This window comes from Schistocerca gregaria, chromosome 3 (assembly GCF_023897955.1).
Source record: "Schistocerca gregaria isolate iqSchGreg1 chromosome 3, iqSchGreg1.2, whole genome shotgun sequence".
Taxonomy (NCBI): Eukaryota; Metazoa; Arthropoda; class Insecta; order Orthoptera; family Acrididae; genus Schistocerca; species Schistocerca gregaria.
The window spans coordinates 581,705-608,206 of record NC_064922.1 but is presented as its reverse complement, the minus strand read 5'-3'; the positions used below and the strand labels follow the sequence as shown (position 1 = coordinate 608,206).

Below are 26,502 nucleotides of genomic sequence, written 5' to 3'. Positions count from 1 at the left end.
TCAGACGACCGTACGGACGAAGTACGCAAAAGTTCCGCTAGGCCGCGCCTCTTTAGCTCAGTGGTAGAGCACTGGTCTAGTAAACCTGGAGTCGTGAGTTCCATCCTCACAGGAGGAAGACGAATTTTGGAAATCAGTTGCGCGTCATGGCCGTATAGCAAACAGTATCTGTGATGGCAAACAATTAGCTAGAGGCGTTTTATTAAGAATTACTCTCAGATGTGATTAAGGCGAATGACGCTGATAAAGCATTTACCAAAGCGGTACGGCATAAGGTGGGACGAGGCATTCTGAATTACATTTTATAGATGTATTTCTCACAAATCTCTGAGCCTCTCGCGGTCGTCGTCGTCGTCGTCGTCGTCGTCGTCGTCGTCGTCGCCGCCGCCGCTTCTGCAGAATTAGCAAATGGCCATCGTAGCAAATGCGGCGAGGGACACCCTGCCATCGATTCCGATTGCGCAAAGTGTGTGGTCTTGTTTTCCTGTCTATGTTTGGTCGGTCTCGTAAGAGGTTGAATGTAACGAATGGGTGGGAAAGAGTAAGGGGCAGCGGCTGTGTGGAACGAAAACACAATTCCTCAGGGGGTGTGAGCGTTTCGAGATGAATCGTATATAAGTTATACTTGGTCGTCAGTGACCGTGTGGCCTAATGGATAAGGCGTCGGACTTCGGATCCGAAAATTGCAGGTTTGAATCCTGTCACGGCCGTGTTTTTCCAGTTCTGAGAAACAAACATACCGTTTTAATGTAGCAATTGTGCAGTACGAAACCGTCTGAATGTTGCTGTTGACCATTTTGTGCTTGAAGATGGTCTTGAGCTTGAAACACACACAAGAAGACCGGTATTAACTAGCGAAATGGTCGGCAGAGTGCCCTCACCGCGAGGTTTGACTGGCACTTGCACATCTAAAACAACGTCGGAAAGTAACTCGTTCGGCTTTTGAGTCACGTCAAGTATGTGTGTTAATTTTGACGCCGCTAGCTCTGCAGATTGTCATGCAATTCCTTTACCTCTCAGAAATGATTATGAAATAAAAGTGAAGTACGTGACGAGTGTCGTTAGGAAAACATTAGGCAGCATGGAGAGATTCTGTATGGGACCAACCAACCCAAACGAGTACTGTGTGATCTGCTACCCAGGAGGTACCCAACGAGGCAGCACGGCTAGCTCAGTCGGTAGAGCATGAGTCTCTTAATCACAGGGTCGTGGGTTCGAGCCCTTCGCTGGGCGGAACGGAATTTTTCTCCACTGCAGATGTAAATTACCGATTTTCTGATTAACGTGATGTAATGGAAATAGCAACTTTAAAATTTGCCTACGTCTCAATCAGTCGCAAGAAAACTGTATTTGAAGGTGAAGGTGATTTTGTAGACATGTGTGAAAGTCATGTTCTGAAGTGCAGGTGATTTTGTTTGGAGAGAACATCGGCTACGTGTCAGATGTGTATCCAAGCAGTAATGGGTCGCCATAGCTGCAAATATTAGTGAAAAATATGAAGTGTTGTCAGCTGAAGTCTGAAGATTCAGACGACTGTACGGACGAAGAACGCAAAAGTTCCGCTAGGCCGCGCCTCCTTAGCTCAGTGGTAGAGCACTGGTCTAGTAAACCAGGAGTCGTGAGTTCCATCCTCACAGGAGGAAGACGAATTTTGGAAATCAGTTGCGCGTCATGGCCGTATAGCAAACAGTATCTGTGATGGCGAACAATTAGCGATAGGCGTTTTATTAAGAATTACTCTCAGATGTGATTAAGGCGAATGGCGCTGATAAAGCATTTGCCAAAGCGGTACGGCATAAGGTGGGACGAGGCATTCTGAATTACATTTTATAGATGTATTTCTCACAAATCTCTGAGCCTCCCGCGGTCGTCGTCTTCGTCGTCGTCGTCGTCGTCGTCGTCGCCGCCGCCGCTTCTGCAGAATTAGCAAATGGCCATCGTAGCAAATGCGGCGAGGGACACCCTGCCATCGATTCCGATTGCGCAAAGTGTGTGGTCTTGTTTTCCTGTCTATGTTTGGTCGGTCTCGTAAGAGGTTGAATGTAACGAATGGGTGGGAAAGAGTAAGGGGCAGCGGCTGTGTGGAACGAAAACACAATTCCTCAGGGGGTGTGAGCGTTTCGAGATGAATCGTATATAAGTTATACTTGGTCGTCAGTGACCGTGTGGCCTAATGGATAAGGCGTCGGACTTCGGATCCGAAGATTGCAGGTTCGAATCCTGTCACGGTCGTGTTTTTCCAGTTCTGAGAAACAAACATACCGTTTTAATGTAGCAATTGTGCAGTACGAAACTGTCTGAATGTTGCTGTTGACCATTTTGTGCTTGGAGATGGTCTTGAGCTTGAAACACACACAAGAAGACCGGTGTTAACTAGCGAAATGGTCGGCAGAGTGCCCTCACCGCGAGGTTTGACTGGCACTTGCACATCTAAAACAACGTCAGAAAGTAACTCGTTCGGCTTTTGAGTCACGTCAAGTATGTGTGTTAATTTTGACGCCGCTAGCTCTGCAGATTGTCATGCAATTCCTTTACCTCTCAGAAATGATTATGAAATAAAAGTGAAGTACGTGACGAGTGTCGTTAGGAAAACATTAGGCAGCATGGAGAGATTCTGTATGGGACCAACCAACCCAAACGAGTACTGTGTGATCTGCTACCCAGGAGGTACCCAACGGTGCAGCACGGGTAGCTCAGTCGGTAGAGCATGAGACTCTTAATCACAGGGTCGTGGGTTCGAGCCCTTCGCTGGGCGGAACGGAATTTTTCTCCACTGCAGATGTAAATTACCGATTTTCTGATTAACGTGATGTAATGGAAATAGCAACTTTAAAATTTGCCTACGTCTCAATCAGTCGCAAGAAAACTGTATTTGAAGGTGAAGGTGATTTTGTAGACATGTGTGAAAGTCATGTTCTGAAGTGCAGGTGATTTTGTTTGGAGAGAACATCGGCTACGTGTCAGATGTGTATCCAAGCAGTAATGGGTCGCCATAGCTGCAAATATTAGTGAAAAATATGAAGTGTTGTCAGCTGAAGTCTGAAGATTCAGACGACCGTACGGACGAAGTACGCAAAAGTTCCGCTAGGCCGCGCCTCTTTAGCTCAGTGGTAGAGCACTGGTCTAGTAAACCAGGAGTCGTGAGTTCCATCCTCACAGGAGGAAGACGAATTTTGGAAATCAGTTGCGCGTCATGGCCGTATAGCAAACAGTATCTGTGATGGCGAACAATTAGCGAGAGGCGTTTTATTAAGAATTACTCTCAGATGTGATTAAGGCGAATGGCGCTGATAAAGCATTTGCCAAAGCGGTACGGCATAAGGTGGGACGAGGCATTCTGAATTACATTTTATAGATGTATTTCTCACAAATCTCTGAGCCTCCCGCGGTCGTCGTCTTCGTCGTCGTCGTCGTCGTCGTCGTCGTCGTCGTCGCCGCCGCCGCTTCTGCAGAATTAGCAAATGGCCATCGTAGCAAATGCGGCGAGGGACACCCTGCCATCGATTCCGATTGCGCAAAGTGTGTGGTCTTGTTTTCCTGTCTATGTTTGGTCGGTCTCGTTGAATGTAACGAATGGGTGGGAAAGAGTAAGGGGCAGCGGCTGTGTGGAACGAAAACACAATTCCTCAGGGGGTGTGAGCGTTTCGAGATGAATCGTATATAAGTTATACTTGGTCGTCAGTGACCGTGTGGCCTAATGGATAAGGCGTCGGACTTCGGATCCGAAGATTGCAGGTTCGAATCCTGTCACGGTCGTGTTTTTCCAGTTCTGAGAAACAAACATACCGTTTTAATGTAGCAATTGTGCAGTACCCAAACCGTCTGAATGTTGCTGTTGACCATTTTGTGCTTGGAGATGGTCTTGAGCTTGAAACACACACAAGAAGACCGGTGTTAACTAGCGAAATGGTCGGCAGAGTGCCCTCACCGCGAGGTTTGACTGGCACTTGCACATCTAAAACAACGTCGGAAAGTAACTCGTTCGGCTTTTGAGTCACGTCAAGTATGTGTGTTAATTTTGACGCTGCTAGCTCTGCAGATTGTCATGCAATTCCTTTACCTCTCAGAAATGATTATGAAATAAAAGTGAAGTACGTGACGAGTGTCGTTAGGAAAACATTAGGCAGCATGGAGAGATTCTGTATGGGACCAACCAACCCAAACGAGTACTGTGTGATCTGCTACCCAGGAGGTACCCAACGAGGCAGCACGGCTAGCTCAGTCGGTAGAGCATTAGACTCTTAATCACAGGGTCGTGGGTTCGAGCTCTTCGCTGGGCGGAACGGAATTTTTCTCCACTGCAGATGTAAATTACCGATTTTCTGATTAACGTGATGTAATGGAAATAGCAACTTTAAAATTTGCCTACGTCTCAATCAGTCGCAAGAAAACTGTATTTGAAGGTGAAGGTGATTTTGTAGACATGTGTGAAAGTCATGTTCTGAAGTGCAGGTGATTTTGTTTGGAGAGAACATCGGCTACGTGTCAGATGTGTATCCAAGCAGTAATGGGTCGCCATAGCTGCAAATATTAGTGAAAAATATGAAGTGTTGTCAGCTGAAGTCTGAAGATTCAGACGACCGTACGGACGAAGTACGCAAAAGTTCCGCTAGGCCGCGCCTCTTTAGCTCAGTGGTAGAGCACTGGTCTAGTAAACCAGGAGTCGTGAGTTCCATCCTCACAGGAGGAAGACGGATTTTGGAAATCAGTTGCGCGTCATGGCCGTATAGCAAACAGTATCTGTGATGGCGAACAATTAGCTAGAGGCGTTTTATTAAGAATTACTCTCAGATGTGATTAAGGCGAATGGCGCTGATAAAGCATTTGCCAAAGCGGTACGGCATAAGGTGGGACGAGGCATTCTGAATTACATTTTATAGATGTATTTCTCACAAATCTCTGAGCCTCCCGCGGTCGTCGTCTTCGTCGTCGTCGTCGTCGTCGTCGTCGCCGCCGCCGCTTCTGCAGAATTAGCAAATGGCCATCGTAGCAAATGCGGCGAGGGACACCCTGCCATCGATTCCGATTGCGCAAAGTGTGTGGTCTTGTTTTCCTGTCTATGTTTGGTCGGTCTCGTAAGAGGTTGAATGTAACGAATGGGTGGGAAAGAGTAAGGGGCAGCGGCTGTGTGGAACGAAAACACAATTCCTCAGGGGGTGTGAGCGTTTCGAGATGAATCGTATATAAGTTATACTTGGTCGTCAGTGACCGTGTGGCCTAATGGATAAGGCGTCGGACTTCGGATCCGAAGATTGCAGGTTTGAATCCTGTCACGGCCGTGTTTTTCCAGTTCTGAAAAACAAACATACCGTTTTAATGTAGCAATTGTGCAGTACGAAACCGTCTGAATGTTGCTGTTGACCATTTTGTGCTTGGAGATGGTCTTGAGCTTGAAACACACCCAAGAAGACCGGTGTTAACTAGCGAAATGGTCGGCAGAGTGCCCTCACCGCGAGGTTTGACTGGCACTTGCACATCTAAAACAACGTCGGAAAGTAACTCGTTCGGCTTTTGAGTCACGTCAAGTATGAGTGTTAATTTTGACGCCGCTAGGTCTGCAGATTGTCATGCAATTCCTTTACCTCTCAGAAATGATTATGAAATAAAAGAGAAGTACGTGACGAGTGTCGTTAGGAAAACATTAGGCAGCATGGAGAGATTCTGTATGGGACCAACCAACCCAAACGAGTACTGTGTGATCTGCTACCCAGGAGGTATGCAACGAGGCAGCACGGGTAGCTCAGTCGGTAGAGCATGAGACTCTTAATCACAGGGTCGTGGGTTCGAGCCCTTCGCTGGGCGGAACGGAATTTTTCTCCACTGCAGATGTAAATTACCGATTTTCTGATTAACGTGATGTAATGGAAATAGCAACTTTAAAATTTGCCTACGTCTCAATCAGTCGCAAGAAAACTGTATTTGAAGGTGAAGGTGATTTTGTAGACATGTGTGAAAGTCATGTTCTGAAGTGCAGGTGATTTTGTTTGGAGAGAACATCGGCTACGTGTCAGATGTGTATCCAAGCAGTAATGGGTCGCCATAGCTGCAAATATTAGTGAAAAATATGAAGTGTTGTCAGCTGAAGTCTGAAGATTCAGACGACCGTACGGACGAAGTACGCAAAAGTTCCGCTAGGCCGCGCCTCTTTAGCTCAGTGGTAGAGCACTGGTCTAGTAAACCAGGAGTCGTGAGTTCCATCCTCACAGGAGGAAGACGGATTTTGGAAATCAGTTGCGCGTCATGGCCGTATAGCAAACAGTATCTGTGATGGCGAACAATTAGCGAGAGGCGTTTTATTAAGAATTACTCTCAGATGTGATTAAGGCGAATGGCGCTGATAAAGCATTTGCCAAAGCGGTACGGCATAAGGTGGGACGAGGCATTCTGAATTACATTTTATAGATGTATTTCTCACAAATCTCTGAGCCTCCCGCGGTCGTCGTCTTCGTCGTCGTCGTCGTCGTCGTCGTCGCCGCCGCCGCTTCTGCAGAATTAGCAAATGGCCATCGTAGCAAATGCGGCGAGGGACACCCTGCCATCGATTCCGATTGCGCAAAGTGTGTGGTCTTGTTTCCCTGTCTATGTTTGGTCGGTCTCGTAAGAGGTTGAATGTAACGAATGGGTGGGAAAGAGTAAGGGGCAGCGGCTGTGTGGAACAAAAACACAATTCCTCAGGGGGTGTGAGCGTTTCGAGATGAATCGTATATAAGTTATACTTGGTCGTCAGTGACCGTGTAGCCTAATGGATAAGGCGTCGGACTTCGGATCCGAAGATTGCAGGTTCGAATCCTGTCACGGTCGTGTTTTTCCAGTTCTGAGAAACAAACATACCGTTTTAATGTAGCAATTGTGCAGTACGAAACCGTCTGAATGTTGCTGTTGACCATTTTGTGCTTGAAGATGGTCTTGAGCTTGAAACACACACAAGAAGACCGGTGTTAACTAGCGAAATGGTCGGCAGAGTGCCCTCACCGCGAGGTTTGACTGGCACTTGCACATCTAAAACAACGTCGGAAAGTAACTCGTTCGGCTTTTGAGTCACGTCAAGTATGTGTGTTAATTTTGACGCCGCTAGCTCTGCAGATTGTCATGCAATTCCTTTACCTCTCAGAAATGATTATGAAATAAAAGAGAAGTACGTGACGAGTGTCGTTAGGAAAACATTAGGCAGCATGGAGAGATTCTGTATGGGACCAACCAACCCAAACGAGTACTGTGTGATCTGCTACCCAGGAGGTACCCAACGAGGCAGCACGGCTAGCTCAGTCGGTAGAGCATGAGTCTCTTAATCACAGGGTCGTGGGTTCGAGCCCTTCGCTGGGCGGAACGGAATTTTTCTCCACTGCAGATGTAAATTACCGATTTTCTGATTAACGTGATGTAATGGAAATAGCAACTTTAAAATTTGCCTACGTCTCAATCAGTCGCAAGAAAACTGTATTTGAAGGTGAAGGTGATTTTGTAGACATGTGTGAAAGTCATGTTCTGAAGTGCAGGTGATTTTGTTTGGAGAGAACATCGGCTACGTGTCAGATGTGTAGCCAAGCAGTAATGGGTCGCCATAGCTGCAAATATTAGTGAAAAATATGAAGTGTTGTCAGCTGAAGTCTGAAGATTCAGACGACCGTACGGACGAAGTACGCAAAAGTTCCGCTAGGCCGCGCCTCTTTAGCTCAGTGGTAGAGCACTGGTCTAGTAAACCAGGAGTCGTGAGTTCCATCCTCACAGGAGGAAGACGAATTTTGGAAATCAGTTGCGCGTCATGGCCGTATAGCAAACAGTATCTGTGATGGCGAACAATTAGCGAGAGGCGTTTTATTAAGAATTACTCTCAGATGTGATTAAGGCGAATGGCGCTGATAAAGCATTTGCCAAAGCGGTACGGCATAAGGTGGGACGAGGCATTCTGAATTACATTTTATAGATGTATTTCTCACAAATCTCTGAGCCTCCCGCGGTCGTCGTCTTCGTCGTCGTCGTCGTCGTCGCCGCCGCCGCTTCTGCAGAATTAGCAAATGGCCATCGTAGCAAATGCGGCGAGGGACACCCTGCCATCGATTCCGATTGCGCAAAGTGTGTGGTCTTGTTTTCCTGTCTATGTTTGGTTGGTCTCGTAAGAGGTTGAATGTAACGAATGGGTGGGAAAGAGTAAGGGGCAGCGGCTGTGTGGAACGAAAACACAATTCCTCAGGGGGTGTGAGCGTTTCGAGATGAATCGTATATAAGTTATACTTGGTCGTCAGTGACCGTGTGGCCTAATGGATAAGGCGTCGGACTTAGGATCCGAAGATTGCAGGTTCGAATCCTGTCACGGTCGTGTTTTTCCAGTTCTGAGAAACAAACATACCGTTTTAATGTAGCAATTGTGCAGTACCCAATCCGTCTGAATGGTGCTGTTGACCATTTTGTGCTTGGAGATGGTCTTGAGCTTGAAACACACACAAGAAGACCGGTGTTAACTAGCGAAATGGTCGGCAGAGTGCCCTCACCGCGAGGTTTGACTGGCACTTGCACATCTAAAACAACGTCGGAAAGTAACTCGTTCGGCTTTTGAGTCAAGTCAAGTATGTGTGTTAATTTTGACGCCGCTAGCTCTGCAGATTGTCATGCAATTCCTTTACCTCTCAGAAATGATTATGAAATAAAAGTGAAGTACGTGACGAGTGTCGTTAGGAAAACATTAGGCAGCATGGAGAGATTCTGTATGGGACCAACCAACCCAAACGAGTACTGTGTGATCTGCTACCCAGGAGGTACCCAACGAGGCAGCACGGCTAGCTCAGTCGGTAGAGCATGAGACTCTTAATCACAGGGTCGTGGGTTCGAGCCCTTCGCTGGGCGGAACGGAATTTTTCTCCACTGCAGATGTAAATTACCGATTTTCTGATTAACGTGATGTAATGGAAATAGCAACTTTAAAATTTGCCTACGTCTCAATCAGTCGCAAGAAAACTGTATTTGAAGGTGAAGGTGATTTTGTAGACATGTGTGAAAGTCATGTTCTGAAGTGCAGGTGATTTTGTTTGGAGAGAACATCGGCTACGTGTCAGATGTGTATCCAAGCAGTAATGGGTCGCCATAGCTGCAAATATTAGTGAAAAATATGAAGTGTTGTCAGCTGAAGTCTGAAGATTCAGACGACCGTACGGACGAAGTACGCAAAAGTTCCGCTAGGCCGCGCCTCTTTAGCTCAGTGGTAGAGCACTGGTCTAGTAAACCAGGAGTCGTGAGTTCCATCCTCACAGGAGGAAGACGAATTTTGGAAATCAGTTGCGCGTCATGGCCGTATAGCAAACAGTATCTGTGATGGCGAACAATTAGCGAGAGGCTTTTTATTAAGAATTACTCTCAGATGTGATTAAGGCGAATGGCGCTGAGAAAGCATTTGCCAAAGCGGTACGGCATAAGGTGGGACCAGGCATTCTGAATTACATTTTATAGATGTATTTCTCACAAATCTCTGAGCCTCCCGCGGTCGTCGTCTTCGTCGTCGTCGTCGTCGTCGTCGTCGTCGCCGCCGCCGCCGCTTCTGCAGAATTAGCAAATGGCCATCGTAGCAAATGCGGCGAGGGACACCCTGCCATCGATTCCGATTGCGCAAAGTGTGTGGCCTTGTTTTCCTGTCTATGTTTGTTCGGTCTCGTAAGAGGTTGAATGTAACGAATGGGTGGGAAAGAGTAAGGGCAGCGGCTGTGTGGAACGAAAACACAATTCCTCAGGGGGTGTGAGCGTTTCGAGATGAATCGTATATAAGTTATACTTGGTCGTCAGTGACCGTGTGGCCTAATGGATAAGGCGTCGGACTTCGGATCCGAAGATTGCAGGTTTGAATCCTGTCACGGTCGTGTTTTTCCAGTTCTGAAAAACAAACATACCGTTTTAATGTAGCAATTGTGCAGTACGAAACCGTCTGAATGTTGCTGTTGACCATTTTGTGCTTGGAGATGGTCTTGAGCTTGAAACACACACAAGAAGACCGGTGTTAACTAGCGAAATGGTCGGCAGAGTGCCCTCACCGCGAGGTTTGACTGGCACTTGCACATCTAAAACAACGTCGGAAAGTAACTCGTTCGGCTTTTGAGTCACGTCAAGTATGAGTGTTAATTTTGACGCCGCTAGCTCTGCAGATTGTCATGCAATTCCTTTACCTCTCAGAAATGATTATGAAATAAAAGAGAAGTACGTGACGAGTGTCGTTAGGAAAACATTAGGCAGCATGGAGAGATTCTGTATGGGACCAACCAACCCAAACGAGTACTGTGTGATCTGCTACCCAGGAGGTATCCAACGAGGCAGCACGGGTAGCTCAGTCGGTAGAGCATGAGACTCTTAATCACAGGGTCGTGGGTTCGAGCCCTTCGCTGGGCGGAACGGAATTTTTCTCCACTGCAGATGTAAATTACCGATTTTCTGATTAACGTGATGTAATGGAAATAGCAACTTTAAAATTTGCCTACGTCTCAATCAGTCGCAAGAAAACTGTATTTGAAGGTGAAGGTGATTTTGTAGACATGTGTGAAAGTCATGTTCTGAAGTGCAGGTGATTTTGTTTGGAGAGAACATCGGCTACGTGTCAGATGTGTATCCAAGCAGTAATGGGTCGCCATAGCTGCAAATATTAGTCAAAAATATGAAGTGTTGTCAGCTGAAGTCTGAAGATTCAGACGACCGTACGGACGAAGTACGCAAAAGTTCCGCTAGGCCGCGCCTCTTTAGCTCAGTGGTAGAGCACTGGTCTAGTAAACCAGGAGTCGTGAGTTCCATCCTCACAGGAGGAAGACGAATTTTGGAAATCAGTTGCGCGTCATGGCCGTATAGCAAACAGTATCTGTGATGGCGAACAGTTAGCGAGAGGCGTTTTATTAAGAATTACTCTCAGATGTGATTAAGGCGAATGGCGCTGATAAAGCATTTGCCAAAGCGGTACGGCATAAGGTGGGACGAGGCATTCTGAATTACATTTTATAGATGTATTTCTCACAAATCTCTGAGCCTCCCGCGGTCGTCGTCTTCGTCGTCGTCGTCGTCGTCGCCGCCGCCGCTTCTGCAGAATTAGCAAATGGCCATCGTAGCAAATGCGGCGAGGGACACCCTGCCATCGATTCCGATTGCGCAAAGTGTGTGGTCTTGTTTTCCTGTCTATGTTTGGTCGGTCTCGTAAGAGGTTGAATGTAACGAATGGGTGGGAAAGAGTAAGGGGCAGCGGCTGTGTGGAACGAAAACACAATTCCTCAGGGGGTGTGAGCGTTTCGAGATGAATCGTATATAAGTTATACTTGGTCGTCAGTGACCGTGTGGCCTAATGGATAAGGCGTCGGACTTCGGATCCGAAGATTGCAGGTTCGAATCCTGTCACGGTCGTGTTTTTCCAGTTCTGAGAAACAAACATACCGTTTTAATGTAGCAATTGTGCAGTACGAAACCGTCTGAATGTTGCAGTTGACCATTTTGTGCTTGAAGATGGTCTTGAGCTTGAAACACACACAAGAAGACCGGTGTTAACTAGCGAAATATTCGGCAGAGTGCCCTCACCGCGAGGTTTGACTGGCACTTGCACATCTAAAACAACGTCGGAAAGTAACTCGTTCGGCTTTTGAGTCACGTCAAGTATGTGTGTTAATTTTGACGCCGCTAGCTCTGCAGATTGTCATGCAATTCCTTTACCTCTCAGAAATGATTATGAAATAAAAGTGAAGTACGTGACGAGTGTCGTTAGGAAAACATTAGGCAGCATGGAGAGATTCTGTATGGGACCAACCAACCCAAACGAGTACTGTGTGATCTGCTACCTAGGAGGTACCCAACGAGGCAGCACGGCTAGCGCAGTCGGTAGAGCATGAGACTCTTAATCACAGGGTCGTGGGTTCGAGCCCTTCGCTGGGCGGAACGGAATTTTTCTCCACTGCAGATGTAAATTACCGATTTTCTGATTAACGTGATGTAATGGAAATAGCAACTTTAAAATTTGCCTACGTCTCAATCAGTCGCAAGAAAACTGTATTTGAAGGTGAAGGTGATTTTGTAGACATGTGTGAAAGTCATGTTCTGAAGTGCAGGTGATTTTGTTTGGAGAGAACATCGGCTACGTGTCAGATGTGTATCCAAGCAGTAATGGGTCGCCATAGCTGCAAATATTAGTGAAAAATATGAAGTGTTGTCAGCTGAAGTCTGAAGATTCAGACGACCGTACGGACGAAGTACGCAAAAGTTCCGCTAGGCCGCGCCTCTTTAGCTCAGTGGTAGAGCACTGGTCTAGTAAACCAGGAGTCGTGAGTTCCATCCTCACAGGAGGAAGACGAATTTTGGAAATCAGTTGCGCGTCATGGCCGTATAGCAAACAGTATCTGTGATGGCGAACAATTAGCGAGAGGCGTTTTATTAAGAATTACTCTCAGATGTGATTAAGGCGAATGGCGCTGATAAAGCATTTGCCAAAGCGGTACAGCATAAGGTGGGACGAGGCATTCTGAATTACATTTTATAGATGTATTTCTCACAAATCTCTGAGCCTCCCGCGGTCGTCGTCTTCGTCGTCGTCGTCGTCGTCGTCGCCGCCGCCGCTTCTGCAGAATTAGCAAATGGCCATCGTAGCAAATGCGGCGAGGGACACACTGCCATCGATTCCGATTGCGCAAAGTGTGTGGTCTTGTTTTCCTGTTTGGTCGGTCTCGTAAGAGGTTGAATGTAACGAATGGGTGGGAAAGAGTAAGGGGCAGCGGCTGTGTGGAACGAAAACACAATTCCTCAGGGGGTGTGAGCGTTTCGAGATGAATCGTATATAAGTTATACTTGGTCGTCAGTGACCGGGTGGTCTAATGGATAAGGCGTCGGACTTCGGATCCGAAGATTGCAGTTGCGAATCCTGTCACGGTCGTGTTTTTCCAGTTCTGAGATACAAACATACCGTTTTAATGTAGCAATTGTGCAGTACGAAACCGTCTGAATGTTGCTGTTGACCATTTTGTGCTTGAAGATGGTCTTGAGCTTGAAACACACACAAGAAGACCGGTGTTAACTAGCGAAATGGTCTTCAGAGTGCCCTCACCGCGAGGTTTGACTGGCACTTGCACATCTAAAACAACGTCGGAAAGTAACTCGTTCGGCTTTTGAGTCACGTCAAGTATGTGTGTTAATTTTGACGCCGCTAGCTCTGCAGATTGTCATGCAATTCCTTTACCTCTCAGAAATGATTATGAAATAAAAGTGAAGTACGTGACGAGTGTCGTTAGGAAAACATTAGGCAGCATGGAGAGATTCTGTATGGGACCAACCAACCCAAACGAGTACTGTGTGATCTGCTACCCAGGAGGTACCCAACGAGGCAGCACGGCTAGCTCGGTCGGTAGAGCATGAGACTCTTAATCACAGGGTCGTGGGTTCGAGCCCTTCGCTGGGCGGAACGGAATTTTTCTCCACTGCAGATGTAAATTACCGATTTTCTGATTAACGTAATGTAATGGAAACAGCAACTTTAAAATTTGCCTACGTCTCAATCAGTCGCAAGAAAACTGTATTTGAAGGTGAAGGTGATTTTGTAGACATGTGTGAAAGTCATGTTCTGAAGTGCAGGTGATTTTGTTTGGAGAGAACATCGGCTACGTGTCAGATGTGTATCCAAGCAGTAATGGGTCGCCATAGCTGCAAATATTAGTGAAAAATATGAAGTGTTGTCAGCTGAAGTCTGAAGATTCAGACGACCGTACGGACGAAGTACGCAAAAGTTCCGCTAGGCCGCGCCTCTTTAGCTCAGTGGTAGAGCACTGGTCTAGTAAACCAGGAGTCGTGAGTTCCATCCTCACAGGAGGAAGACGAATTTTGGAAATCAGTTGCGCGTCATGGCCGTATAGCAAACAGTATCTGTGATGGCGAACAATTAGCAAGAGGCGTTTTATTAAGAATTACTCTCAGATGTGATTAAGGCGAATGGCGCTGATAAAGCATTTGCCAAAGCGGTACGGCATAAGGTGGGACGAGGCATTCTGAATTACATTTTATAGATGTATTTCTCACAAATCTCTGAGCCTCCCGCGGTCGTCGTCTTCGTCGTCGTCGTCGTCGTCGTCGCCGCCGCCGCTTCTGCAGAATTAGCAAATGGCCATCGTAGCAAATGCGGCGAGGGACACCCTGCCATCGATTCCGATTGCGCAAAGTGTGTGGTCTTGTTTTCCTGTCTATGTTTGGTCGGTCTCGTAAGAGGTTGAATGTAACGAATGGGTGGGAAAGAGTAAGGGGCAGCGGCTGTGTGGAACGAAAACACAATTCCTCAGGGGGTGTGAGCGTTTCGAGATGAATCGTATATAAGTTATACTTGGTCGTCAGTGACCGTGTGGCCTAATGGATAAGGCGTCGGACTTCGGATCCGAAGATTGCAGGTTCGAGTCCGGTCACGGTCGTGTTTTTCCAGTTCTGAGAAACAAACATACCGTTTTAATGTAGCAATTGTGCAGTACGAAACCGTCTGAATGTTGCTGTTGACCATTTTGTGCTTGAAGATGGTCTTGAGCTTGAAACACACACAAGAAGACCGGTGTTAACTAGCGAAATGGTCGGCAGAGTGCCCTCACCGCGAGGTTTGACTGGCACTTGCACATCTAAAACAACGTCGGAAAGTAACTCGTTCGGCTTTTGAGTCACGTCAAGTATGTGTGTTAATTTTGACGCCGCTAGCTCTGCAGATTGTCATGCAATTCCTTTACCTCTCAGAAATGATTATGAAATAAAGGTGAAGTACGTGACGAGTGTCGTTAGGAAAACATTAGGCAGCATGGAGAGATTCTGTATGGGACCAACCAACCCAAACGAGTACTGTGTGATCTGCTACCCAGGAGGTACCCAACGAGGCAGCACGGCTAGCTCGGTCGGTAGAGCATGAGACTCTTAATCACAGGGTCGTGGGTTCGAGCCCTTCGCTGGGCGGAACGGAATTTTTCTCCACTGCAGATGTAAATTACCGATTTTCTGATTAACGTGATGTAATGGAAATAGCAACTTTAAAATTTGCCTACGTCTCAATCAGTCGCAAGAAAACTGTATTTGAAGGTGAAGGTGATTTTGTAGACATGTGTGAAAGTCATGTTCTGAAGTGCAGGTGATTTTGTTTGGAGAGAACATCGGCTACGTGTCAGATGTGTATCCAAGCAGTAATGGGTCGCCATAGCTGCAAATATTAGTGAAAAATATGAAGTGTTGTCAGCTGAAGTCTGAAGATTCAGACGACCGTACGGACGAAGTACGCAAAAGTTCCGCTAGGCCGCGCCTCTTTAGCTCAGTGGTAGAGCACTGGTCTAGTAAACCAGGAGTCGTGAGTTCCATCCTCACAGGAGGAAGACGAATTTTGGAAATCAGTTGCGCGTCATGGCCGTATAGCAAACAGTATCTGTGATGGCGAACAATTAGCGAGAGGCGTTTTATTAAGAATTACTCTCAGATGTGATTAAGGCGAATGGCGCTGATAAAGCATTTGCCAAAGCGGTACGGCATAAGGTGGGACGAGGCATTCTGAATTACATTTTATAGATGTATTTCTCACAAATCTCTGAGCCTCCCGCGGTCGTCGTCTTCGTCGTCGTCGTCGTCGTCGTCGCCGCCGCCGCTTCTGCAGAATTAGCAAATGGCCATCGTAGCAAATGCGGCGAGGGACACCCTGCCATCGATTCCGATTGCGCAAAGTGTGTGGTCTTGTTTTCCTGTCTATGTTTGGTCGGTCTCGTAAGAGGTTGAATGTAACGAATGGGTGGGAAAGAGTAAGGGGCAGCGGCTGTGTGGAACGAAAACACAATTCCTCAGGGGGTGTGAGCGTTTCGAGATGAATCGTATATAAGTTATACTTGGTCGTCAGTGACCGTGTGGCCTAATGGATAAGGCGTCGGACTTCGGATCCGAAGATTGCAGGTTCGAGTCCGGTCACGGTCGTGTTTTTCCAGTTCTGAGAAACAAACATACCGTTTTAATGTAGCAATTGTGCAGTACGAAACCGTCTGAATGTTGCTGTTGACCATTTTGTGCTTGAAGATGGTCTTGAGCTTGAAACACACACAAGAAGACCGGTGTTAACTAGCGAAATGGTCGGCAGAGTGCCCTCACCGCGAGGTTTGACTGGCACTTGCACATCTAAAACAACGTCGGAAAGTAACTCGTTCGGCTTTTGAGTCACGTCAAGTATGTGTGTTAATTTTGACGCCGCTAGCTCTGCAGATTGTCATGCAATTCCTTTGCCTCTCAGAAATGATTATGAAATAAAGGTGAAGTACGTGACGAGTGTCGTTAGGAAAACATTAGGCAGCATGGAGAGATTCTGTATGGGACCAACCAACCCAAACGAGTACTCTGTGATCTGCTACCCAAGAGGTACCTAACGAGGCAGCACGGATAGCTCAGTCGGTAGAGCATGAGACTCTTAATCACAGGGTCGTGGGTTCGAGCCCTTCGCTGGGCGGAACGGAATTTTTCTCCACTGCAGATGTAAATTACCGATTTTCTGATTAACGTGATGTAATGGAAATAGCAACTTTAAAATTTGCCTACGTCTCAATCAGTCGCAAGAAAACTGTATTTGAAGGTGAAGGTGATTTTGTAGACATGTGTGAAAGTCATGTTCTGAAGTGCAGGTGATTTTGTTTGGAGAGAACATCGGCTACGTGTCAGATGTGTATCCAAGCAGTAATGGGTCGCCATAGCTGCAAATATTAGTGAAAAATATGAAGTGTTGTCAGCTGAAGTCTGAAGATTCAGACGACCGTACGGACGAAGTACGCAAAAGTTCCGCTAGGCCGCGCCTCTTTAGCTCAGTGGTAGAGCACTGGTCTAGTAAACCAGGAGTCGTGAGTTCCATCCTCACAGGAGGAAGACGAATTTTGGAAATCAGTTGCGCGTCATGGCCGTATAGCAAACAGTATCTGTGATGGCGAACAATTAGCGAGAGGCGTTTTATTAAGAATTACTCTCAGATGTGATTAAGGCGAATGGCGCTGATAAAGCATTTGCCAAAGCGGTACGGCATAAGGTGGGACGAGGCATTCTGAATTACATTTTATAGATGTATTTCTCACAAATCTCTGAGCCTCCCGCGGTCGTCGTCTTCGTCGTCGTCGTCGTCGTCGTCGCCGCCGCCGCTTCTGCAGAATTAGCAAATGGCCATCGTAGCAAATGCGACGAGGGACACCCTGCCATCGATTCCGATTGCGCAAAGTGTGTGGTCTTGTTTTCCTGTCTATGTTTGGTCGGTCTCGTAAGAGGTTGAATGTAACGAATGGGTGGGAAAGAGTAAGGGGCAGCGGCTGTGTGGAACGAAAACACAATTCCTCAGGGGGTGTGAGCGTTTCGAGATGAATCGTATATAAGTTATACTTGGTCGTCAGTGACCGTGTGGCCTAATGGATAAGGCGTCGGACTTCGGATCCGAAGATTGCAGGTTCGAGTCCGGTCACGGTCGTGTTTTTCCAGTTCTGAGAAACAAACATACCGTTTTAATGTAGCAATTGTGCAGTACGAAACCGTCTGAATGTTGCTGTTGACCATTTTGTGCTTGAAGATGGTCTTGAGCTTGAAACACACACAAGAAGACCGGTGTTAACTAGCGAAATGGTCGGCAGAGTGCCCTCACCGCGAGGTTTGACTGGCACTTGCACATCTAAAACAACGTCGGAAAGTAACTCGTTCGGCTTTTGAGTCACGTCAAGTATGTGTGTTAATTTTGACGCCGCTAGCTCTGCAGATTGTCATGCAATTCCTTTACCTCTCAGAAATGATTATGAAATAAAGGTGAAGTACGTGACGAGTGTCGTTAGGAAAACATTAGGCAGCATGGAGAGATTCTGTATGGGACCAACCAACCCAAACGAGTACTGTGTGATCTGCTACCCAGGAGGTACCCAACGAGGCAGCACGGCTAGCTCAGTCGGTAGAGCATGAGACTCTTAATCACAGGGTCGTGGGTTCGAGCCCTTCGCTGATCGGAACGGAATTTTTCTCCACTGCAGATGTAAATTACCGATTTTCTGATTAACGTGATGTAATGGAAATAGCAACTTTAAAATTTGCCTACGTCTCAATCAGTCGCAAGAAAACTGTATTTGAAGGTGAAGGTGATTTTGTAGACATGTGTGAAAGTCATGTTCTGAAGTGCAGGTGATTTTGTTTGGAGAGAACATCGGCTACGTGTCAGATGTGTATCCAAGCAGTAATGGGTCGCCATAGCTGCAAATATTAGTGAAAAATATGAAGTGTTGTCAGCTGAAGTCTGAAGATTCAGACGACCGTACGGACGAAGTACGCAAAAGTTCCGCTAGGCCGCGCCTCTTTAGCTCAGTGGTAGAGCACTGGTCTAGTAAACCAGGAGTCGTGAGTTCCATCCTCACAGGAGGAAGACGAATTTTGGAAATCAGTTGCGCGTCATGGCCGTATAGCAAACAGTATCTGTGATGGCGAACAATTAGCGAGAGGCGTTTTATTAAGAATTACTCTCAGATGTGATTAAGGCGAATGGCGCTGATAAAGCATTTGCCAAAGCGGTACGGCATAAGGTGGGACGAGGCATTCTGAATTACATTTTATAGATGTATTTCTCACAAATCTCTGAGCCTCCCGCGGTCGTCGTCTTCGTCGTCGTCGTCGTCGTCGTCGTCGCCGCCGCCGCTTCTGCAGAATTAGCAAATGGCCATCGTACAAATGCGGCGAGGGACACCCTGCCATCGATTCCGATTGCGCAAAGTGTGTGGTCTTGTTTTCCTGTCTATGTTTGGTCGGTCTCGTAAGAGGTTGAATGTAACGAATGGGTGGGAAAGAGTAAGGGGCAGCGGCTGTGTGGAACGAAAACACAATTCCTCAGGGGGTGTGAGCGTTTCGAGATGAATCGTATATAAGTTATACTTGGTCGTCAGTGACCGTGTGGCCTAATGGATAAGGCGTCGGACTTCGGATCCGAAGATTGCATGTTCGAGTCCTGTCACGGTCGTGTTTTTCCAGTTCTGAGAAACAAACATACCGTTTTAATGTAGCAATTGTGCAGTACGAAACCGTCTGAATGTTGCTGTTGACCATTTTGTGCTTGAAGATGGTCTTGAGCTTGAAACACACACAAGAAGACCGGTGTTAACTAGCGAAATGGTCGGCAGAGTGCCCTCACCGCGAGGTTTGACTGGCACTTGCACATCTAAAACAACGTCGGAAAGTAACTCGTTCGGCTTTTGAGTCACGTCAAGTATGTGTGTTAATTTTGACGCCGCTAGCTCTGCAGATTGTCATGCAATTCCTTTACCTCTCAGAAATGATTATGAAATAAAAGTGAAGTACGTGACGAGTGTCGTTAGGAAAACATTAGGCAGCATGGAGAGATTCTGTATGGGACCAACCAACCCAAACGAGTACTGTGTGATCTGCTACCCAAGAGGTACCCAACGAGGCAGCACGGCTAGCTCAGTCGGTAGAGCATGAGACTCTTAATCACAGGGTCGTGGGTTCGAGCCCTTCGCTGGGCGGAACGGAATTTTTCTCCACTGCAGATGTAAATTACCGATTTTCTGATTAACGTGATGTAATGGAAATAGCAACTTTAAAATTTGCCTACGTCTCAATCAGTCGCAAGAAAACTGTATTTGAAGGTGAAGGTGATTTTGTAGACATGTGTGAAAGTCATGTTCTGAAGTGCAGGTGATTTTGTTTGGAGAGAACATCGGCTACGTGTCAGATGTGTATCCAAGCAGTAATGGGTCGCCATAGCTGCAAATATTAGTGAAAAATATGAAGTGTTGTCAGCTGAAGTCTGAAGATTCAGACGACCGTACGGACGAAGTACGCAAAAGTTCCGCTAGGCCGCGCCTCTTTAGCTCAGTGGTAGAGCACTGGTCTAGTAAACCAGGAGTCGTGAGTTCCATCCTCACAGGAGGAAGACGAATTTTGGAAATCAGTTGCGCGTCATGGCCGTATAGCAAACAGTATCTGTGATGGCGAACAATTAGCGAGAGGCGTTTTATTAAGAATTACTCTCAGATGTGATTAAGGCGAATGGCGCTGATAAAGCATTTGCCAAAGCGGTACGGCACAAGGTGGGACGAGGCATTCTGAATTACATTTTATAGATGTATTTCTCACAAATCTATGAGCCTCCCGCGGTCGTCGTCTTCGTCGTCGTCGTCGTCGTCGTCGTCGTCGTCGTCGTCGCCGCCGCCGCTTCTGCAGAATTAGCAAATGGCCATCGTACAAATGCGGCGAGGGACACCCTGCCATCGATTCCGATTGCGCAAAGTGTGTGGTCTTGTTTTCCTGTCTATGTTTGGTCGGTCTCGTAAGAGGTTGAATGTAACGAATGGGTGGGAAAGAGTAAGGGGCAGCGGCTGTGTGGAACGAAAACACAATTCCTCAGGGGGTGTGAGCGTTTCGAGATGAATCGTATATAAGTTATACTTGGTCGTCAGTGACCGTGTGGCCTAATGGATAAGGCGTCGGACTTCGGATCCGAAGATTGCAGGTTCGAATCCTGTCACGGTCGTGTTTTTCCAGTTCTGAGAAACAAACATACCGTTTTAATGTAGCAATTGTGCAGTACGAAACCGTCTGAATGTTGCTGTTGACCATTTTGTGCTTGAAGATGGTCTTGAGCTTGAAACACACACAAGAAGACCGGTGTTATCTAGCGAAATGGTCGGCAGAGTGCCCTCACCGCGAGGTTTGACTGGCACTTGCACATCTAAAACAACGTCGGAAAGTAACTCGTTCGGCTTTTGAGTCACGTCAAGTATGTGTGTTAATTTTGACGCCGCTAGCTCTGCAGATTGTCATGCAATTCCTTTACCTCTCAGAAATGATTATGAAATAAAAGTGAAGTACGTGACGAGTGTCGTTAGGAAAACATTAGGCAGCATGGAGAGATTCTGTATGGGACCAACCAACCCAAACGAGTACTGTGTGATCTGCTACCCAGGAGGTACCCAACGAGGCAGCACGGCTAGCTCAGTCGGTAGAGCATGAGACTCTTAATCACAGGGTCGTGGGTTCGAGCCCTTCGCTGGGCGGAACGGAATTTTTCTCCACTGCAGATGTAAATTACCGATTTTCTGATTAACGTGATGTAATGGAAATAGCAACTTTAAAATTTGCCTACGTCTCAATCAGTCGCAAGAAAACTGTATTTGAAGGTGAAGGTGATTTTGTAGACATGTGTGAAAGTCATGTTCTGAAGTGCAGGTGATTTTGTTTGGAGAGAACATCGGCTACGTGTCAGATGTGTATCCAAGCAGTAATGGGTCGCCATAGCTGCAAATATTAGTGAAAAATATGAAGTGTTGTCTGCTGAAGTCTGAAGATTCAGACGACCGTACGGACGAAGTACGCAAAAGTTCCGCTAGGCCGCGCCTCTTTAGCTCAGTGGTAGAGCACTGGTCTAGTAAACCAGGAGTCGTGAGTTCCATCCTCACAGGAGGAAGACGAATTTTGGAAATCAGTTGCGCGTCATGGCCGTATAGCAAACAGTATCTGTGATGGCGAACAATTAGCGAGAGGCGTTTTATTAAGAATTACTCTCAGATGTGATTAAGGCGAATGGCGCTGATAAAGCATTTGCCAAAGCGGTACGGCATAAGGTGGGACGAGGCATTCTGAATTACATTTTATAGATGTATTTCTCACAAATCTCTGAGCCTCCCGCGGTCGTCGTCTTCGTCGTCGTCGTCGTCGTCGTCGTCGTCGCCACCGCCACCGCCGCTTCTGCAGAATTAGCAAATGGCCATCGTACAAATGCGGCGAGGGACACCCTGCCATCGATTCCGATTGCGCAAAGTGTGTGGTCTTGTTTTCCTGTCTATGTTTGGTCGGTCTCGTAAGAGGTTGAATGTAACGAATGGGTGGGAAAGAGTAAGGGGCAGCGGCTGTGTGGAACGAAAACACAATTCCTCAGGGGGTGTGAGCGTTTCGAGATAAATCGTATATAAGTTATACTTGGTCGTCAGTGACCGTGTGGCCTAATGGATAAGGCGTCGGACTTCGGATCCGAAGATTGCAGGTTCGAATCCTGTCACGGTCGTGTTTTTCCAGTTCTGAGAAACAAACATACCGTTTTAATGTAGCAATTGTGCAGTACGAAACCGTCTGAATGTTGCTGTTGACCATTTTGTGCTTGAAGATGGTCTTGAGCTTGAAACACACACAAGAAGACCGGTGTTAACTAGCGAAATGGTCGGCAGAGTGCCCTCACCGCGAGGTTTGACTGGCACTTGCACATCTAAAACAACGTCGGAAAGTAACTCGTTCGGCTTTTGAGTCACGTCAAGTATGTGTGTTAATTTTGACGCCGCTAGCTCTGCAGATTGTCATGCAATTCCTTTACCTCTCAGAAATGATTATGAAATAAAAGTGAAGTACGTGACGAGTGTCGTTAGGAAAACATTAGGCAGCATGGAGAGATTCTGTATGGGACCAACCAACCCAAACGAGTACTGTGTGATCTGCTACCCAGGAGGTACCCAACGAGGCAGCACGGCTAGCTCAGTCGGTAGAGCATGAGACTCTTAATCACAGGGTCGTGGGTTCGAGCCCTTCGCTGGGCGGAACGGAATTTTTCTCCACTGCAGATGTAAATTACCGATTTTCTGATTAACGTGATGTAATGGAAATAGCAACTTTAAAATTTGCCTACGTCTCAATCAGTCGCAAGAAAACTGTATTTGAAGGTGAAGGTGATTTTGTATACATGTGTGAAAGTCATGTTCTGAAGTGCAGGTGATTTTGTTTGGAGAGAACATCGGCTACGTGTCAGATGTGTATCCAAGCAGTAATGGGTCGCCATAGCTGCAAATATTAGTGAAAAATATGAAGTGTTGTCAGCTGAAGTCTGAAGATTCAGACGACCGTACGGACGAAGTACGCAAAAGTTCCGCTAGGCCGCGCCTCTTTAGCTCAGTGGTAGAGCACTGGTCTAGTAAACCAGGAGTCGTGAGTTCCATCCTCACAGGAGGAAGACGAATTTTGGAAATCAGTTGCGCGTCATGGCCGTGTAGCAAACAGTATCTGTGATGGCGAACAATTAGCGAGAGGCGTTTTATTAAGAATTACTCTCAGATGTGATTAAGGCGAATGGCGCTGATAAAGCATTTGCCAAAGCGGTACGGCATAAGGTGGGACGAGGCATTCTGAATTACATTTTATAGATGTATTTCTCACAAATCTCTGAGCCTCCCGCGGTCGTCGTCTTCGTCGTCGTCGTCGTCGTCGTCGCCGCCGCCGCTTCTGCAGAATTAGCAAATGGCCATCGTAGCAAATGCGGCGAGGGACACCCTGCCATCGATTCCGATTGCGCAAAGTGTGTGGTCTTGTTTTCCTGTCTATGTTTGGTCGGTCTCGTAAGAGGTTGAATGTAACGAATGGGTGGGAAAGAGTAAGGGGCAGCGGCTGTGTGGAACGAAAACACAATTCCTCAGGGGGTGTGAGCGTTTCGAGATGAATCGTATATAAGTTATACTTGGTCGTCAGTGACCGTGTTGCCTAATGGATAAGGCGTCGGACTTCGGATCCGAAGATTGCAGGTTCGAATCCTGTCACGGTCGTGTTTTTCCAGTTCTGAGAAACAAACATACCGTTTTAATGTAGCAATTGTGCAGTACGAAACCGTCTGAATGTTGCTGTTGACCATTTTGTGCTTGAAGATGGTCTTGAGCTTGAAACACACACAAGAAGACCGGTGTTAACTAGCGAAATGGTCGGCAGAGTGCCCTCACCGCGAGGTTTGACTGGCACTTGCACATCTAAAACAACGTCGGAAAGTAACTCGTTCGGCTTTTGAGTCACGTCAAGTATGTGTGTTAATTTTGACGCCGCTAGCTCTGCAGATTGTCATGCAATTCCTTTACCTCTCAGAAATGATTATGAAATAAAAGAGAAGTACGTGACGAGTGTCGTTAGGAAAACATTAGGCAGCATGGAGAGATTCTGTATGGGACCAACCAACCCAAACGAGTACTGTGTGATCTGCTACCCAGGAGGTACCCAACGAGGCAGCACGGGTAGCTCAGTCGGTAGAGCATGAGACTCTTAATCACAGGTTCGTGGGTTCGAGCCCTTCGCTGGGCGGAACGGAATTTTTCTCCACTGCAGATGTAAATTACCGATTTTCTGATTAACGTGATGTAATGGAAATAGCAACTTTAAAATTTGCCTACGTCTCAATCAGTCGCAAGAAAACTGTATTTGAAGGTGAAGGTGATTTTGTAGACATGTGTGAAAGTCATGTTCTGAAGTGCAGGTGATTTTGTTTGGAGAGAACATCGGCTACGTGTCAGATGTGTATCCAAGCAGTAATGGGTCGCCATAGCTGCAAATATTAGTGAAAAATATGAAGTGTTGTCAGCTGAAGTCTGAAGATTCAGACGACCGTACGGACGAAGTACGCAAAAGTTCCGCTAGGCCGCGCCTCTTTAGCTCAGTGGTAGAGCACTGGTCTAGTAAACCAGGAGTCGTGAGTTCCATCCTCACAGGAGGAAGACGAATTTTGGAAATCAGTTGCGCGTCATGGGCATATAGCAAACAGTATCTGTGATGGCGAACAATTAGCGAGAGGCGTTTTATTAAGAATTACTCTCAGATGTGATTAAGGCGAATGGCGCTGATAAAGCATTTGCCAAAGCGGTACGGCATAAGGTGGGACGAGGCATTCTGAATTACATTTTATAGATGTATTTCTCACAAATCTCTGAGCCTCCCGCGGTCGTCGTCTTCGTCGTCGTCGTCGTCGTCGTCGTCGCCGCCGCCGCTTCTGCAGAATTAGCAAATGGCCATCGTACAAATGCGGCGAGGGACACCCTGCCATCGATTCCGATTGCGCAAAGTGTGTGGTCTTGTTTTCCTGTCTATGTTTGGTCGGTCTCGTAAGAGGTTGAATGTAACGAATGGGTGGGAAAGAGTAAGGGGCAGCGGCTGTGTGGAACGAAAACACAATTCCTCAGGGGGTGTGAGCGTTTCGAGATGAATCGTATATAAGTTATACTTGGTCGTCAGTGACCGTGTGGCCTAATGGATAAGGCGTCGGACTTCGGATCCGAAGATTGCATGTTCGAGTCCTGTCACGGTCGTGTTTTTCCAGTTCTGAGAAACAAACATACCGTTTTAATGTAGCAATTGTGCAGTACGAAACCGTCTGAATGTTGCTGTTGACCATTTTGTGCTTGAAGATGGTCTTGAGCTTGAAACACACACAAGAAGACCGGTGTTAACTAGCGAAATGGTCGGCAGAGTGCCCTCACCGCGAGGTTTGACTGGCACTTGCACATCTAAAACAACGTCGGAAAGTAACTCGTTCGGCTTTTGAGTCACGTCAAGTATGTGTGTTAATTTTGACGCCGCTAGCTCTGCAGATTGTCATGCAATTCCTTTACCTCTCAGAAATGATTATGAAATAAAAGTGAAGTACGTGACGAGTGTCGTTAGGAAAACATTAGGCAGCATGGAGAGATTCTGTATGGGACCAACCAACCCAAACGAGTACTGTGTGATCTGCTACCCAAGAGGTACCCAACGAGGCAGCACGGCTAGCTCAGTCGGTAGAGCATGAGACTCTTAATCTCAGGGTCGTGGGTTCGAGCCCTTCGCTGGGCGGAACGGAATTTTTCTCCACTGCAGATGTAAATTACCGATTTTCTGATTAACGTGATGTAATGGAAATAGCAACTTTAAAATTTGCCTACGTCTCAATCAGTCGCAAGAAAACTGTATTTGAAGGTGAAGGTGATTTTGTAGACATGTGTGAAAGTCATGTTCTGAAGTGCAGGTGATTTTGTTTGGAGAGAACATCGGCTACGTGTCAGATGTGTATCCAAGCAGTAATGGGTCGCCATAGCTGCAAATATTAGTGAAAAATATGAAGTGTTGTCAGCTGAAGTCTGAAGATTCAGACGACCGTACGGACGAAGTACGCAAAAGTTCCGCTAGGCCGCGCATCTTTAGCTCAGTGGTAGAGCACTGGTCTAGTAAACCAGGAGTCGTGAGTTCCATCCTCACAGGAGGAAGACGAATTTTGGAAATCAGTTGCGCGTCATGGGCATATAGCAAACAGTATCTGTGATGGCGAACAATTAGCGAGAGGCGTTTTATTAAGAATTACTCTCAGATGTGATTAAGGCGAATGGCGCTGATAAAGCATTTGCCAAAGCGGTACGGCATAAGGTGGGACGAGGCATTCTGAATTACATTTTATAGATGTATTTCTCACAAATCTCTGAGCCTCCCGCGGTCGTCGTCTTCGTCGTCGTCGTCGTCGTCGTCGTCGCCGCCGCCGCTTCTGCAGAATTAGCAAATGGCCATCGTACAAATGCGGCGAGGGACACCCTGCCATCGATTCCGATTGCGCAAAGTGTGTGGTCTTGTTTTCCTGTCTATGTTTGGTCGGTCTCGTAAGAGGTTGAATGTAACGAATGGGTGGGAAAGAGTAAGGGGCAGCGGCTGTGTGGAACGAAAACACAATTCCTCAGGGGGTGTGAGCGTTTCGAGATGAATCGTATATAAGTTATACTTGGTCGTCAG

At 46.8% G+C, this 26,502-nt stretch overlaps 39 non-coding genes across 39 annotated transcripts; all 39 read left to right on the top strand.

The window, feature by feature from the left end:
• Positions 1-1,571: 1,571 nt before the first annotated feature.
• On the top strand, positions 1,572-1,643 carry Trnat-agu (transfer RNA threonine (anticodon AGU)). The gene has a single exon. It is a non-coding gene; the product is annotated as a tRNA-Thr (tRNA).
• Positions 1,644-2,159: 516 nt separating this feature from the next.
• Positions 2,160-2,232, top strand: Trnar-ucg (transfer RNA arginine (anticodon UCG)). The gene has a single exon. It is a non-coding gene; the product is annotated as a tRNA-Arg (tRNA).
• A 450-nt stretch (positions 2,233-2,682) lies between these two features.
• Positions 2,683-2,755, top strand: Trnak-cuu (transfer RNA lysine (anticodon CUU)). The gene has a single exon. It is a non-coding gene; the product is annotated as a tRNA-Lys (tRNA).
• A 338-nt stretch (positions 2,756-3,093) lies between these two features.
• On the top strand, positions 3,094-3,165 carry Trnat-agu (transfer RNA threonine (anticodon AGU)). The gene has a single exon. It is a non-coding gene; the product is annotated as a tRNA-Thr (tRNA).
• Positions 3,166-3,683: 518 nt separating this feature from the next.
• On the top strand, positions 3,684-3,756 carry Trnar-ucg (transfer RNA arginine (anticodon UCG)). Its single transcript has one exon. It is a non-coding gene; the product is annotated as a tRNA-Arg (tRNA).
• An 862-nt stretch (positions 3,757-4,618) lies between these two features.
• Positions 4,619-4,690, top strand: Trnat-agu (transfer RNA threonine (anticodon AGU)). The gene has a single exon. It is a non-coding gene; the product is annotated as a tRNA-Thr (tRNA).
• A 516-nt stretch (positions 4,691-5,206) lies between these two features.
• Trnar-ucg (transfer RNA arginine (anticodon UCG)) lies at positions 5,207-5,279 on the top strand. The gene has a single exon. It is a non-coding gene; the product is annotated as a tRNA-Arg (tRNA).
• Positions 5,280-5,729: 450 nt separating this feature from the next.
• Positions 5,730-5,802, top strand: Trnak-cuu (transfer RNA lysine (anticodon CUU)). The gene has a single exon. It is a non-coding gene; the product is annotated as a tRNA-Lys (tRNA).
• Positions 5,803-6,140: 338 nt separating this feature from the next.
• Trnat-agu (transfer RNA threonine (anticodon AGU)) lies at positions 6,141-6,212 on the top strand. Its single transcript has one exon. It is a non-coding gene; the product is annotated as a tRNA-Thr (tRNA).
• Positions 6,213-6,728: 516 nt separating this feature from the next.
• Positions 6,729-6,801, top strand: Trnar-ucg (transfer RNA arginine (anticodon UCG)). The gene has a single exon. It is a non-coding gene; the product is annotated as a tRNA-Arg (tRNA).
• An 861-nt stretch (positions 6,802-7,662) lies between these two features.
• Positions 7,663-7,734, top strand: Trnat-agu (transfer RNA threonine (anticodon AGU)). Its single transcript has one exon. It is a non-coding gene; the product is annotated as a tRNA-Thr (tRNA).
• Positions 7,735-8,244: 510 nt separating this feature from the next.
• On the top strand, positions 8,245-8,317 carry Trnal-uag (transfer RNA leucine (anticodon UAG)). Its single transcript has one exon. It is a non-coding gene; the product is annotated as a tRNA-Leu (tRNA).
• Positions 8,318-8,768: 451 nt separating this feature from the next.
• On the top strand, positions 8,769-8,841 carry Trnak-cuu (transfer RNA lysine (anticodon CUU)). Its single transcript has one exon. It is a non-coding gene; the product is annotated as a tRNA-Lys (tRNA).
• Positions 8,842-9,179: 338 nt separating this feature from the next.
• Positions 9,180-9,251, top strand: Trnat-agu (transfer RNA threonine (anticodon AGU)). Its single transcript has one exon. It is a non-coding gene; the product is annotated as a tRNA-Thr (tRNA).
• A 521-nt stretch (positions 9,252-9,772) lies between these two features.
• Trnar-ucg (transfer RNA arginine (anticodon UCG)) lies at positions 9,773-9,845 on the top strand. The gene has a single exon. It is a non-coding gene; the product is annotated as a tRNA-Arg (tRNA).
• A 450-nt stretch (positions 9,846-10,295) lies between these two features.
• On the top strand, positions 10,296-10,368 carry Trnak-cuu (transfer RNA lysine (anticodon CUU)). The gene has a single exon. It is a non-coding gene; the product is annotated as a tRNA-Lys (tRNA).
• A 338-nt stretch (positions 10,369-10,706) lies between these two features.
• Trnat-agu (transfer RNA threonine (anticodon AGU)) lies at positions 10,707-10,778 on the top strand. The gene has a single exon. It is a non-coding gene; the product is annotated as a tRNA-Thr (tRNA).
• Positions 10,779-11,288: 510 nt separating this feature from the next.
• Positions 11,289-11,361, top strand: Trnar-ucg (transfer RNA arginine (anticodon UCG)). The gene has a single exon. It is a non-coding gene; the product is annotated as a tRNA-Arg (tRNA).
• An 861-nt stretch (positions 11,362-12,222) lies between these two features.
• On the top strand, positions 12,223-12,294 carry Trnat-agu (transfer RNA threonine (anticodon AGU)). Its single transcript has one exon. It is a non-coding gene; the product is annotated as a tRNA-Thr (tRNA).
• Positions 12,295-13,735: 1,441 nt separating this feature from the next.
• Trnat-agu (transfer RNA threonine (anticodon AGU)) lies at positions 13,736-13,807 on the top strand. Its single transcript has one exon. It is a non-coding gene; the product is annotated as a tRNA-Thr (tRNA).
• Positions 13,808-14,320: 513 nt separating this feature from the next.
• On the top strand, positions 14,321-14,393 carry Trnar-ucg (transfer RNA arginine (anticodon UCG)). Its single transcript has one exon. It is a non-coding gene; the product is annotated as a tRNA-Arg (tRNA).
• Positions 14,394-15,254: 861 nt separating this feature from the next.
• On the top strand, positions 15,255-15,326 carry Trnat-agu (transfer RNA threonine (anticodon AGU)). The gene has a single exon. It is a non-coding gene; the product is annotated as a tRNA-Thr (tRNA).
• Positions 15,327-15,839: 513 nt separating this feature from the next.
• Trnar-ucg (transfer RNA arginine (anticodon UCG)) lies at positions 15,840-15,912 on the top strand. The gene has a single exon. It is a non-coding gene; the product is annotated as a tRNA-Arg (tRNA).
• An 861-nt stretch (positions 15,913-16,773) lies between these two features.
• Positions 16,774-16,845, top strand: Trnat-agu (transfer RNA threonine (anticodon AGU)). The gene has a single exon. It is a non-coding gene; the product is annotated as a tRNA-Thr (tRNA).
• Positions 16,846-17,358: 513 nt separating this feature from the next.
• Trnar-ucg (transfer RNA arginine (anticodon UCG)) lies at positions 17,359-17,431 on the top strand. The gene has a single exon. It is a non-coding gene; the product is annotated as a tRNA-Arg (tRNA).
• Positions 17,432-18,292: 861 nt separating this feature from the next.
• Positions 18,293-18,364, top strand: Trnat-agu (transfer RNA threonine (anticodon AGU)). The gene has a single exon. It is a non-coding gene; the product is annotated as a tRNA-Thr (tRNA).
• A 515-nt stretch (positions 18,365-18,879) lies between these two features.
• On the top strand, positions 18,880-18,952 carry Trnar-ucg (transfer RNA arginine (anticodon UCG)). Its single transcript has one exon. It is a non-coding gene; the product is annotated as a tRNA-Arg (tRNA).
• Positions 18,953-19,402: 450 nt separating this feature from the next.
• On the top strand, positions 19,403-19,475 carry Trnak-cuu (transfer RNA lysine (anticodon CUU)). The gene has a single exon. It is a non-coding gene; the product is annotated as a tRNA-Lys (tRNA).
• A 338-nt stretch (positions 19,476-19,813) lies between these two features.
• On the top strand, positions 19,814-19,885 carry Trnat-agu (transfer RNA threonine (anticodon AGU)). The gene has a single exon. It is a non-coding gene; the product is annotated as a tRNA-Thr (tRNA).
• Positions 19,886-20,412: 527 nt separating this feature from the next.
• On the top strand, positions 20,413-20,485 carry Trnar-ucg (transfer RNA arginine (anticodon UCG)). Its single transcript has one exon. It is a non-coding gene; the product is annotated as a tRNA-Arg (tRNA).
• Positions 20,486-20,935: 450 nt separating this feature from the next.
• On the top strand, positions 20,936-21,008 carry Trnak-cuu (transfer RNA lysine (anticodon CUU)). The gene has a single exon. It is a non-coding gene; the product is annotated as a tRNA-Lys (tRNA).
• A 338-nt stretch (positions 21,009-21,346) lies between these two features.
• On the top strand, positions 21,347-21,418 carry Trnat-agu (transfer RNA threonine (anticodon AGU)). The gene has a single exon. It is a non-coding gene; the product is annotated as a tRNA-Thr (tRNA).
• A 524-nt stretch (positions 21,419-21,942) lies between these two features.
• Positions 21,943-22,015, top strand: Trnar-ucg (transfer RNA arginine (anticodon UCG)). The gene has a single exon. It is a non-coding gene; the product is annotated as a tRNA-Arg (tRNA).
• A 450-nt stretch (positions 22,016-22,465) lies between these two features.
• On the top strand, positions 22,466-22,538 carry Trnak-cuu (transfer RNA lysine (anticodon CUU)). The gene has a single exon. It is a non-coding gene; the product is annotated as a tRNA-Lys (tRNA).
• A 338-nt stretch (positions 22,539-22,876) lies between these two features.
• Trnat-agu (transfer RNA threonine (anticodon AGU)) lies at positions 22,877-22,948 on the top strand. The gene has a single exon. It is a non-coding gene; the product is annotated as a tRNA-Thr (tRNA).
• Positions 22,949-23,461: 513 nt separating this feature from the next.
• Positions 23,462-23,534, top strand: Trnar-ucg (transfer RNA arginine (anticodon UCG)). Its single transcript has one exon. It is a non-coding gene; the product is annotated as a tRNA-Arg (tRNA).
• An 861-nt stretch (positions 23,535-24,395) lies between these two features.
• Trnat-agu (transfer RNA threonine (anticodon AGU)) lies at positions 24,396-24,467 on the top strand. Its single transcript has one exon. It is a non-coding gene; the product is annotated as a tRNA-Thr (tRNA).
• A 515-nt stretch (positions 24,468-24,982) lies between these two features.
• Trnar-ucg (transfer RNA arginine (anticodon UCG)) lies at positions 24,983-25,055 on the top strand. The gene has a single exon. It is a non-coding gene; the product is annotated as a tRNA-Arg (tRNA).
• A 450-nt stretch (positions 25,056-25,505) lies between these two features.
• On the top strand, positions 25,506-25,578 carry Trnak-cuu (transfer RNA lysine (anticodon CUU)). Its single transcript has one exon. It is a non-coding gene; the product is annotated as a tRNA-Lys (tRNA).
• Positions 25,579-26,502: the final 924 nt, after the last annotated feature.